At 35.6% G+C, this 13,465-nt stretch overlaps 1 pseudogene; it reads left to right on the top strand.

Moving 5' to 3' along the window:
- Nucleotides 1–771: 771 nt before the first annotated feature.
- Nucleotides 772–1,210, top strand: LOC124076744 (histone H3.3A-like; annotated as a pseudogene).
- The last annotated feature ends 12,255 nt before the right edge of the window (nt 1,211–13,465 follow it).

Genomic DNA, 13,465 nt, shown 5'->3' with positions numbered 1-13,465 from the left:
GGGCTGGGGATGTAGCTTAGTAGTAGAGCACTCCTGGGTTCAATCCCCAGGACCACATACACAAAAGTTATCATTTGTATACATCTTCCTTTTTATTTTTATAAAAATTTATAGTTACAAAACAGAACAATGTACTTGCAATCATGTCCATGAAGATAAGTGTGCTAACTAAAAGCCACACAATTTGAAAGGTTTGTGGGAAATATAAATGCAAGTGAAAATGTCTGAATTCATGAATTTCATTAAGCATCATAATCCACTAATCTTCTGGATCTATTTTTGTGTTTTATCCTGTACCACTTTCATTTCATTTAATTGGATCCTTTAATTTAACTTAATTTTCTATGTGGCCTTCTCCACAGGTATTAACATATCACTAGCTGCTGCTTTGGGTTGAGAATCTATGAGCCATTTGACTATATTTGCTACTACATTATAATATGTGAATAATATTATAAAACATAAAATGAATGGTATCTAAAAGTTCATTAGAAAAGAAAATATTCAGGCAGAGCGGTTTGGTCATTCATTGGAGTAGTATCGATCTTTTTTTTTTAATATTTTTTCCCTTAGTTGTTGATAGATCTTTATTTTATTTATTTATACATGGTGCTGAGAATCCAACCCAGTGCCTCACACATGCAAGGCAAGTGCGCTACCACTGAGCCCCAGTCCCTGCCTTTTGCTCCGTAGCTGTGGGTCTTCACTGGGCAGCAGCTAGGAGCGGCCGTCGGAGGAGCGGCCTAAGATTTCGGCGTTTGGTAAGAGAAAATGGCCTGAACCAAGCAGACGGGGCATGTAAGTCCACCGGTGGGAAAGCACCCCCCTCCCCCAAACAGCTGGCCACCAAGGCTGCCAGGAAAAGCGCTCCCTCTACCGGCAGGGTGAAGAAACCTCATCGCTACAGGCCCGGGACTGTGGCTCTTGGAGAGATTCCTTGACTGAGCTTCTCATCTGGAAATTGCCTTTCCAGAGATTGGTGAGAGAGATCGCCCAGGATTTCAAAACCGATTTGAGGTTTCAGAGTGCAGCCATTGGTGCCCTTCAGGAGGCTAGTGAAGCGTACCTGGTGGGTTTATTTGAAAATACTAATGTGTGTGCCATCCACGCTAAGAGAGTCACCATCATGCCCAAAGACATCCAGTTGGCTCCCCAGAAGGGGGAGGTGGGGAGAAACTTAAGTGAAGGCAGTTTTTATGGCGTTTTGTAGTAAATTCTCTAAAATACTTTGTTTTAATTTATGACTTTTTTTGTAAGAAATTGTTTACCATATGTTGCATTTGTACTTTAGTCATTCCATCTTTCACTCAGGATGAGTGCGAAAAGTGACTGTTCACAGATCTCAGTGTTGTGAGCACTGTTGCTCAGGAGTGACAAGTGCTAATATGCAGAAGGGATGGGTGATATTTCTTGCTTCTCATGATGCATATTTCTGTATGTTAATGACTTGTTGAGTAGTTATTAAAGTACTAGAATTGATAAATGTGTACAGGATCCTTTTGCAATAAAACTGGTTATGATGTGATCCAAGTGTTTAACAATTGGGGCTGTTAAGTCTGATTATACATCACTGTGATAGAATGCGGGGTTTTTCAAGGGTGAAGATACAAGTCTTAACCACAGTGTAACTTACAGTTTCTTAAAAAAAAGAAAAAAAAAGTAAACCTGGTAACTATAGAATACACTATGTGCATTTATAATAGCTATTTTATATACTGTAGTGTCAACATTTTTTAAATTAAATGTTTTACATTCACAAGTGGTGGGGAGTCTTGTCATTAAGGTGTGGATAATTTAGAGTTCAGTTGGTTTTCTCTTAACTAGAGACTGCACTTGTTTTCATAGTACTAAAATACAATGTGTAATATATCTTGCATAAGTCCTCATTCTACTACGTGTTAACTAACCCTCTAGCTAATAATGCAAACACTAACTGGGAGATTGTATTTATAATGGCTCTAGAATAAAATAACAAGTTATTGACACCAGCATCTTCTGTTAACTAATATTCTATCTAGTTTAGCTTTTCATAGTGTTGTGGTCTTAAATCTAGGTTTTCTTCTAAGAGGAAACAATATCAAGGGTTCTTTACCTTGTAGAGTTTAGTGTGGGGGAGGAGCAGGCAGCTCCAGGTTTATTAGACCTCTGCAAATTAAGATGGTGTTGGAATAGATTATATCTGGTTATTTACTGTCCTGGGAAAATCCCTTTTATAGAGATGGTCTTCCAAGGGGTTTTTAAATTTATCCTTTATTGAGGTTTTTAGGTCAATTATGTATGTTGACTAAATTTACAAATAAACTTGTTTATCCAACAAAAGAAAAGAAAAGAAAATATTCATTTTAAGGCACTTTAGATGGGAGATCATTTCAAAGTCTATACAAAAATAACATTATTTTAAAAATAGCAATGCTACCTTCCACAGATTTGGGCTAAAATGTTGCCTTCCTTCTTACAAAAGGAAAATTGGGTCTTAAAAGGTAGGAGACAAATGAATATAAAGATTCATTGTTCATTCCATCATCTTTTTTTACCCCCATGCCCCTCCCTTCCCTTCCCACCCCTTTGACCTATCTAGAGTTTATCTAATCCCTCATGCTCCCCCTCCCAACCCCACTATGAGTCAGCCTCCTTATATCAGAGAAAACATTCGGCATTCAGTGTTTTGGGTTTGGCTAACTTCACTCCAACTCCATCCATTTACCTGCCAATGCCATGATTTTATTGCTGAGTAATATTCCATTGTGTATATATACCACATTTTCTTTATCCATTCATCTACTGAAGGGCATACATGTATGAAGACACAAATGGTGTGAATATACTTTATATATACCAGAGATAAAAATTGTGCTGTACATATGTAATATGAATTGTAATGCATTCTACTGTCATATATAACAAATTAGAATAAAAAAGAAAAAAAAGAAATGTGATCTGTGAAGTGCGGGGGAAAAAGCAAGGAAATAAATGAAAAAACAAAGGTTATTAGAAAAGATTCATTGTTTTTCTTTTTTAAAAATATTTTTTTATAATAGATGGACACAATACCTTTATTTTATTTTTATGTGGTGCTGAGGATCAAACCCAGTGCCTCACACGTGCTAGGCAAGTGCTCTACCAACTGAGCTACAGCCCCAGCCCAAGATTCATTGTTTTTCAAAAAAAATTTATTTTATTTTTTTGTGTGGGAATGGAACCCAGGGCCTTGCACATGTTAAATAAGTGCTTTCCCACTGAACTACACCCCCAGTCTTCATTGTTGTATTTTTATTGGTTTATTTTTAAATTTGTATTGGTAGTGGGGATTGAACCCAGGGACACTTTACTACTGAGCTACATCCCCATCCCTTTTTAGTTTTTATTTTGGGACAGTGTCTTCCTAAATTGCTGAAGTTGGCCTCAAACTTGCAATCCTCCTGCTTCAGCCTTCAGAGTTGCTGGAATTACAGGCATTTACGACCCTGCCCCACTATTTTCCTTTTTATGGTAACTTATTTTATGTTACATAGATGAAATGGAATGGAACTAGTATTTTTCTAGTTAGATTGCTATAAGTCAGTTCATCTTGATAAAAGTTTTAACCATTGGAATCAAGAATAGAAGAAAAGATAAAAAAGGAAGAATCCAGACCTATGACTTCAGCCCTATGTGGCATATTCTTACATTTTTACTACAGGCAAAGATCTGCAGATATCCTTCCTTGGCATTTGTTGACTGAATTTCACAACAGAATGTGGGGATGACATACAGCCTAATGATTTTCCCTGTTGCAGATGATGCAGGGAAAAACACTAGGTCATTTAGACATTCAAGCCAAGCAATGAAATAGTCACTAATACGTTAGAATGGTTCAAATAAACTTTTTCAAAGTAATTTACTAGAAAAATAAAACCCTAGGACTGGAGTTGTGGCTCAGTGGCAGAGTGCTTGCCTAGTATGTGTGAGGCTCTGGGTTTGATCCTTAGTACCACATATGAAAATAAATAAAATAAAGGTATGATGTTCATCTACAACTACAAAAAAACTAAACAAATTTTAAAAAAGAAAACCCTCAATGTTTCTAACCTACTTCAGTGATAAAAAAATCAAACTCCCATATTATTTATACATTAGTAGTAAAAATGTACATATTCACTTAGAATTTAAAAAACATGGAATGTTAAAATCACTTTTACTTTCTTATTCTTCATTCTTCTGATGAAGGCTAAACTGTTATCCTTTTACCAGATTAAGGTATTTAATATTTGAAATAACTAAAAATTAATGTAGAAAAAGACTTTAGGCTAGGGATATATATGTACGTATGCATATGTATATGTATAGATTGTTCTTTGACTTCATCCAAAACAAGAAATATAGCTGGGTGCAGTGGTGCACACTTGTAATTCTAGCAACTCAGGGAGGCTGAGGCAGGAAGATTACAAGTTAGAGGCTAGCCTCAGCAATGTAATGACACCCTGTTTCAAAATAAATAATAAAAGGGGCTGGGGATATAGCTCAGTGATAAAGCACCCTGGGTTTAATCCCCAGTATAAAAACAACAACAAAAACAAACACTCCCTCCAAGGAATAAAAAGGCCCATATAGGTGAGAATACTTTAAAAATCTGGACCTTTAATTCTTAGTTTGCTCAGAGTGCCATAATAAAATACCACAGAAATATGTTTCTCACAGTTCTGGAGGCTGGAAGTCCAAGATCAAGGTACTAGCAAGGTAAGATTCTTTCCGAGGTCCCTTTTGTTGACTTTAAGAAGCAGTTATCTGGCTGTGTTCTCATATGACATCTTTGTATTACTGTGGAGAGAGAGGGTGAGCTCTCTGTTGTCTCTCTTTATAAGTACACTCATCCTACCATGAAAATCCCACCTTCATGACCTCACTCAACCCTAAGTATTTTCCAAAGGCCCCATCTCCAAATACCATCACACTAAGACTTAGAACTTAAACATATAAATTTGGCAGTGGGGTGGAATATGAGCATTCAGTCCATATAGACATACATAACATGGCTTTCAATACCAGTCTCTGAAGATGTTTATTTTATTCGGGGTACAAGGTGTGCAAATTAGAGGCATTGTTATGAGGAAGACAGTAGTTCCTTGGTTATGCCTTCATTGTTTGCTCACCTAAACTTCCCATTATTCTGTTTATCAGAGATAGCAGGTGAAGTGAGCAGAACATTTTCCCACCAATTATTGACAGGTGGCCTCCTATCTGATTTGTCACTGTTCATGTGCACAAGTTGTTAAATATTTTGAATCTCACCCCTGATTATACATTCTTTATTTTAAAAATATATTATTCGGGCTGGGGTTGTAGCTCAGTAGATAGAGCATTTGCCTAGCACTTGTGAGGCACTGGGTTCGATCCTCAGCACCACATTAAAATAAAATAAAGGTATTGTGTCCATCTACTGATATATATATATATATATATATATATATATATATATATATATATATATATTCTTCATTAAACATATAAGTAAGTTAAGGCATACATAGGTAGGAAGATTTTAAAATAATTAGCTACCATTCTCATTCATCCTTAAATATTATTATTTTCTCATTTTAAAGTAATTCAAACTTAAAGAGAATTGAGTAACCTTGAATATTGAAAGTTACAGACCCCTGTGGCTTGATAAACACTTACAATTTTATATTGAGGTGGAATTCACATAAAATTAATGATTTTAAAGTTCATTCACAGTTCAGTGGTTCACAATAATGTGCACCCACTGCCACTATCTAGTTACAGAATATTTTCATCACCTGGAAAGGAAATGCCTCTCCTCCAGCCCCTGGTAACCACTAATCTGGTTTCTGTGCAAATTTACCTTTCCTGAACATTTTATACAAGTGGAATTGTACAACAGGTAACCTTTTGTGTTTGAATTCTTTCAATTACATCACATTTTCCAAGTTCATCCATATGGTAGCAAGAATAGGTACTTTATTCCTTTTTCATTGCTGAATCATATTAAATTGTATTAATACAGCATCATTTTAAAATTGATTTGTTTGTTGATGTATATTTGGAGTGTTTCCACCTTCTGGTTGTTGAGTTACACTTCTAATAGTCTAAGATTTAAAACTGCTGCATTTCTAACTCTACTCCACTTTATGAGCTTAACTACCATAGAAAGAAGATTTTACTGCTTCATGTATTTTGTGGCAGTTGGCTCTGTTGCTCCTGAACTGTTCAATCTTTCCCTATTTGAAACTTTCTGGAAGAATATGTCTCATGCACCCAGCCTCCACAACAGAAAAATTAATCAGGCCCCGTAACATGAACTCCTCCTTTGCTTCCGCCTCCTCCCTGTTGATCAGTTCTTTCCTAAATAGAGTTCCTTTCAATCTCTGCTTTTGCTTTCCTGCTTTTTCCATCTGGTATTTGCCATCCATGCACCTGGTCCTCTGTGAGAGATCTGACACATGCATGAGTATTTTTTCCTGGTCTAGACCATCCCCTAAAAATAGTTTGGTATTATAAAACCAAGCTACACCTAAACATAACTTTCAAATATACTTTTTTTAGTGCTGGAATTTGAACCCCAGGCCTCACGCATGCTAAGTACATGCTCTACCACTGAGCTACAGCCCCAGTACACTCAACCTGTCTCATGTCCAAATTTTGGCTTGGTGGCAATAGAATATATTTTAGTTACATAAACCAATTTCTACAGATGTTATTCCTCTGACATTTCAGAATGCCTCAGTCCAGTTAAGTTGTTTATTTCTTGTGAAGAAAAGCCATGAAGATTGGCTATGTGGTGAGGAGTACAAGTCAATAGGTCAGATTGCCCCAGTGTGCCTCTCATCCTACGCAACAGTGGCTTCTCTGATAGCCATTGTAGTATCATTTCTACTCAAGGAGAACTTATTTTGGTCCTTTCCTCAGCCCTGAAATGCTCTATAGAAATTTTATCCTTCAGATTTCAAAGCTGGAGGAGGCAATGTGGATATCTGTTTATACAGCGCTGATGTAGCCAATAGAGACTAAAGTACGTACTTGTTAACCTGAGGCACACAGTCTGGGTGTGTGGGAGAATTTGGTGTTTATTATTTCATGCAAGGAATTGAGACAACCACTATGGGAAAAGGCAAACATATCTTAGACTTCTATTTATTTAGTTGATAGTATGTCATTAATTTCTTTTTAAAACTGCTGTACAGTGTTTGACTTTTTTTTGGTCTAGTGTAAAGTGCAATGTATCATTTTACTTTTAAATTATATATAATATAGAGGCATTGTAGTCTTTTCATAGTTTAGTGCCTCTAATTCAATTCCTATAACACAGGTGTTTACAGGTCAAAAATGAATATAGTAATTGAGAAAACTTATGATATATCTCTACCATCCTTCATCTCACATTTAAAATTAAATACAGAGTTATAAATGAGCATTTAAGTGTGAACATCTTTTTTTCCTTTCTATGTTACATGATAACTTAGGGTAATTAGGCCATTCCATGATCAATGGAAAAATAGCTTTCATAATTTTCAAGGATAACTGGCTCTGAAGTGTGAAGTATTTCCTCATTGTTTTATAGGGTTTTGAAAATGTTGGAAGTAAAATAATAGTTTTGGTAATGCAATGATATCTCATCATAGGGTATATCTTATTTGAAATTATATATATATATATATATATATATATATATATATATATTCCTTTGATATTTTAAAATGCCTCAATTCAGTTAAGCTGTTTAATTTTTCTGAAGAAATATGTATATGTGGTTGGTGCTGGGGATTCAACCTCAGTCCTTATGCATTCTAGGCAAACACTCTACCACTAAGCCATACCTCCAGCTCTGAAATTTTATGTAAGCACATAACGTATTATTTTTCAGTTTTCATTGTGGTATAGCAGTTTACATGTTAAGCCATATCCTAAGCTGATCTTATTTTCTTTTATTTATTCATTTATTTATTCTTTTATTAGAGCTTTATAGTTATACATGTAACATAACTAATATAACATATAGTTACACATAACATATACATGGTAGTTGGGTTCATCCTGACAAACTCATATATGCATGGAAATCAATTTCAGTTCATGATCCTCCTTTCTCCTCTCCCTTTTCCTTCTTGTCTTCCCTCTTCTCTTCCATTCTTCTTTCTCTACTCCACTTGACTTCCTTTCTATCTATTAATTTGTATTTGATTGGTTCTTTATGTTATCCTATCCTTCCCTCCTCCTTTTCTTTGTTTTACTCTAGCTTCTGCATATGAGAGAAAACATTTGACCCTTGAGTTTCTGAGTTTGGCTAATTTCACTTAGCATGATATTCTTCATTTCTATCCATTTACTGGCAAATGCCATGATTTCATTCTTTTTTTTAATGGCTGAACAGGACTCTATCATTTATATAAATATACATATCCTTCAGATATATATAACAGTTTCTTAATCCATTCATATATTGATGAGCATCTGGGTTGGTTTCATGATTTAGCTATTTGAATTGTGCTACTATAAATATTGATGTGGCTGTATCACTGTAGTATGCCACTTTTAGATCTTTGGGAAAATACCCAGGAGTGAGATAGCTCAGTCATATGGTTGTTCCATCCCTAGTTTCTTGAGGAACCTCCATACTGCTTTCCAGAGTGGTTGTACTAGTCTGCATTCCCACCAATAATGTACAAGTTCATCTTTCCCCCCATAACATTGCCAGCATTTATTATGGTTTGTATTCTTGGTCATTACCATTCTGACTGAAGTGAGATGAGATCTTAGTTTTGATTTGCATTTCCCTGATTGCTAGAGATGTTGAACATTTTTCATGTTTGTTGGTCTCTTGTTTTCCTGATTTTTGAGTAGTTTGTTTAGTTCTTTTTTACGATATATATATATATATATATATATATATATATATACTATTAGTTGTTCAAAACATTACAAAGCTCTTGATATATCATATTTCATACATTTGATTCAAGCGGATTATGAACTCCCATTTTTACCCCATATACAGATTGCAGAATCACATCGGTTACACTTCCACTTTTTTACATATTGCCATACTAGTGTCTGTTGTATTCTGCTGTCTTTCTTATCCTCTACTATCCCCCCTCCCCTCCCCTCCCCTCCCCTCCCATCTTCTCTCTCTACCCCATCTACTGTAATTCATTTCTCTCTCTTGTTTTTTTTCTTTTCCCCTTTCCCCTCACTGTTTGTTTAGTTCGTGTCCCCCATTTATTAATTGTTTTTGTTGTTGTTGTTGTTAAGTTTTCTGAGTTCTTGGTATATTCTGGATATTAATCCCCTATCGAAGAAGTAGCTGACCAAGATTTCTCCCATTCTGTAGGCTCTCTCTTCACACTCATTTCCTTTGCTGTGCAAAGTTTCATGGCATCCCACTTACTGATTCTTGGTTTTATTTCTTCTGCTTTGGGGGTCTTGTTAAGGAAGTCTGTGCCAGCACCAACATGATGGAGTTTTGACCCTATGTTTTCTTCTAGCAGTTGTAATTCCTGGTTTAATTCCTAAGTTTTTTTTTTTTTTTTTTTTTGGTGGTGCTGGGGATTGAACCCAGGGCCCTATACACAGTAGGCAAACACTCTACCAACTGAGTTATATTTCCAGTCCCTAATTCCTAAGTCTTTGATCAATTTTGATTTGAATTTTGTTCAGGGTGAGAGACTAATTTTATTTTTCGATATCATTTTGACCTGGCACTTGAAACGAATGTTTATCAGCTTCTCATGTTCTACATACCTTACAGCAAATCTATACTGAAGAAAGAATATTTACCTCAAGGTGGGATTTGATTTTGTACCTTCTAGTTCAGAAAATTAAATGGAATTCTGTTGTGGTATTGTTGTTGTTGTTTTTTGGTACTGTGTGTTAAACCCAGTGGTAGTTTGTCACTGAGCTACTTCCCCAGTACCTTTTATTTTTTACTTTGAAATAGGGTCTTGCTAAATTGCCCAACCTGGTCTTGAACTTGGGACCCTCCTTCCTCAGCTTCCTTAGTTGCTAGGGTTTCATGCATGTGCCACCATGCCAACTATGAAATTCTATTTTTACTGAGTATCTATTATGTATAAAACATTGTTCAGTATTGAGGGAGAGGTAAAGAAATATGTTCTTGACCATGTGCATATTATATTTTATTATTATTCCACTTAGTATATTTGTTGGTTCATGTTTTTTCATCTCTTATAATAGTAAATGTGCCTTTCTGACTTTAATACAACTACCTATTGAACCATGTTTTTGGCCAACCCAGATTTAGATAGAACTAAATTACCTTTTCTGAGTTCAAGACTCTTGGCAATTCAATCTGGTATCAATCATCCTTATTACCATATTTCTATTAGAAGTTTTAGCAATGACATCTCTTGATCAGATCTTTAGTGTACTGATGTACAGTTATACTTGAATAAATGAATAAATGAATGAGCTTTTCATAAACTAAAGGAGGTATGTTTAGATACATAAAATACAATGGTACAAATTGGGAAATGTCAGAAACAAAAATATTAAGACAGAAAAACATGGCATGATCCATGAAGGGGAGCAGTCCAGTTTCACCAGAATAGTATATAGGATGATCAGAGGGAGTAACATAAGATAAGCAGAAAATATTGTTAAGTTATGTATACAGGGAAGATGTATGATAGTGTCACTGTCAGTACTTGGCTGAAATCTTGAGTTTCATTGATACATGTAAAATATTTGCTCCATGGCCACAGATAGCTTCCAGAACTTGCCAGCTTTCTTTCCAAGATGCTTCAGAGCAAGTTCATGTATGAGGTCAGACCATTGCACTTACTCCACAAACAACACAAAGGTGTCCTATTAAGTGGCAAAGATCTCTTCAGACGCAAGAGTATACAGTTTCATATCAGTAGGTGAGGACAGTATGTTGGGACTTGAGTCTGTTTAAATAGACCCACATTCTCTGTGGAGCTAATTTTTCAAAGAGCAATTATGTCTGTTATTGCTGGGATTCTGAGCAAAAGGTATTTAAGTCTATCTCCAGCCTTGCCAAAATAAGCGTTTTCTATAGTCTATGACTGACACTAGGCATTATACCAGCCCTATGTCTTGCTACTAAAGAGGAACTAAGCTCAAGTAGTAGGATGTAGGATGAAGTTGAAATGTGAGCTAAGTTGTGGAATGGCCAAGGTCATTCCCTAGGGAATTAACTTTTCTAGGAGTCTTTTAAAAATTGGTTTTTGTAAGTTTACTCAAGATCTTTTAAGTGTAGCACCATCTGAAAGCCAAATTTGTACAAAAGTTGATTTCATTTGAATATCTTTTTCAATTCATTTATTCATAGTACTCACTATGTGACAAGCCTTATTCTCAACCTCAGGGACAAGGAGTGAATGAAACCAAGCTCCTGACCTCATGGGGCTTATGATCTTGTGAGAGATAAATGATAAATTAATCAATACCTGTAACTTTATCATCATATCTTATAATTCAGAGAAAAATTAAGGCAGGTAAAAGGGATATAGAGTGATTGGGGGTAATTTTATGCAAAGTAGTCAGGGACAATTTCTTATAGGTGATGATATTTGGGTAGAGACATTAACATAATAAAGAAGTAAATAGGTGAAGTTTCCAAGGGGAGAACTTTCCAAAGGGTCATGGATCAGCCAATCTGAGGGTTCTGAGGCAAGAATAAGTTTGGAATGTTTTAGAGATGGCAAAAAGAGTGTTGCAGGAGCAGGGTGTACAAAGCACTAGGACATAAGGTCAGAGAGGGTGATCAGATTAAAACCATTTAATGCCATATTGGTTCATGATTAGGATTTTCGATTAGAATCAAAAAGTGATTAGAACCTGTTGGAAAGATTGAACAGGAGAGTCATGTGATTTGATTTATAGTTGAAAACTCCTCTGCTTGGTCTCTTATCTGTGTATAAGTTATACTATTGCTGATTCCTGATGAAGGGTTTACAGAACCTCCAAAAGAGACCTCTACATCTTTTTACTCTGGGCAAAGGGAAATTTATCCTATGTGCACACCCTGAGGGAGCTCAGGAATGTTCTAGTTCTCTTCCTTCAGAATTTCAGTTTTTATTCCCCACTCTCTTTTACATGGTCCAAGACCTTTCATCAGTGTCTTGCCAGAAGTAATTTATTCAGCTTTAAAGACACATGTCCATCCTCTAGCTCCATTTCTACCCGTTCCTAAGCCTGTGGGTGGGATAGATGTGTAACTACATCTCTGCTAACTTGGTGGTATTTCATTACTTGGAGTCTCCAAAATAATTAGTGACCCAACATTGGGACTCCTGGTATCGCGGACTTGCTTTATTGCCTTGCTCTGACATCCCAGTTTCAAAGCATATTTGTGAATATTTCCAGGGTCTAGTGTAAAACCTCCTTTTTTTCTTCCAAAGGTAACCATTTACCTATAACATAATTTGGAACTTAGAATCCTCAAGTCACCATACCCTTCTAGGAATAGCTTTCATTCTGTTTTTTTTTTTTTTTTTTCTCTCTCCAGGAAAAACTGAGAAGTGAAGTTCTTTAGTAACCAAATGGCAGAACCAGATTTAGAATCAAGTAAGAGCTATCTGTGAAATGCATGAAAGTATGTCAATATATGTTGCTTTGTTGCTAAAGATATACTAATTTGCCATTTAGAATTTTACCTTCCTCAGTGTCCAGACTATCATCATTACTGGCATTTATTTATATCTCATTTTTAAAAGGAAGCTTACCTCTGTCAGTGTTTTTGAAAATATACTTTAAAACTTGCAACTTACGGGAAAAAATATGAAGAGTGTTTTATTTTTTTGTAGGCATAATAAAACGAAATAACCAAGACTAACATTAGTTTGAACTTTACCTTGGAACATGTCCATGAAAAACAAAGGAAATCAGACTAATCTTTTCGACTTTCTCTCTCAGGCTTCTTATATCAAAGACTCTGTGACACAAGTAAGTTAAAGCTTGTGAATTACTTGTTGTAGCTTGGATCCATCTTGAAGGTATTGTATTAACTTAGAGTGGAGATTTTATCCCAATTGCAGTCTTCATTTTTTTCCAGTTATTTCAGCCATTATTTTACTTCATTCAGATTCTTTATCCTTCAAACCACATTATTTGGGAGGATGAGCTATGGGCTGAATCAGACTAGTTGTCAATTCTGATTTGGGAGAAAAGTTTGTGAAACACAACAGCACTACAGATCATTGCTCAGTATTCCAAGAGATATCATTGCTATGGTTCTCAAAGTTTTCAAAACTTTACAAAGAATGTTGGACAGCTAATATGTTTCAGTCATATTATTTCAGAGAAAATCTCCTGAGAGGTTGGTAGACCTACCCCAAAGCTCATTTTGGCTATTCTTGGGTTTGTTTAAGTAAGACAAGGAAATAAAGGCAGCTAACTGCAGATTAGCTTCCACATGCCTTTGTTATAATACAAAGTTTAAAGTTACTCCAAATTGAAAATTTGGCAAAATTTCTAATTCAGGGTGCCACAT

The sequence above is a fragment of the Marmota monax genome, unplaced genomic scaffold (assembly GCF_021218885.2).
Source record: "Marmota monax isolate L192 unplaced genomic scaffold, Marmota_monax_Labrador192_F-V1.1 WCK01_AAM20220418_F8-fsc00050, whole genome shotgun sequence".
Classification (NCBI taxonomy): domain Eukaryota; kingdom Metazoa; phylum Chordata; class Mammalia; order Rodentia; family Sciuridae; genus Marmota; species Marmota monax.
The sequence above is the reverse complement of the archived record's forward strand: the minus strand, read 5'-3'. Positions and strand labels throughout refer to the sequence as shown.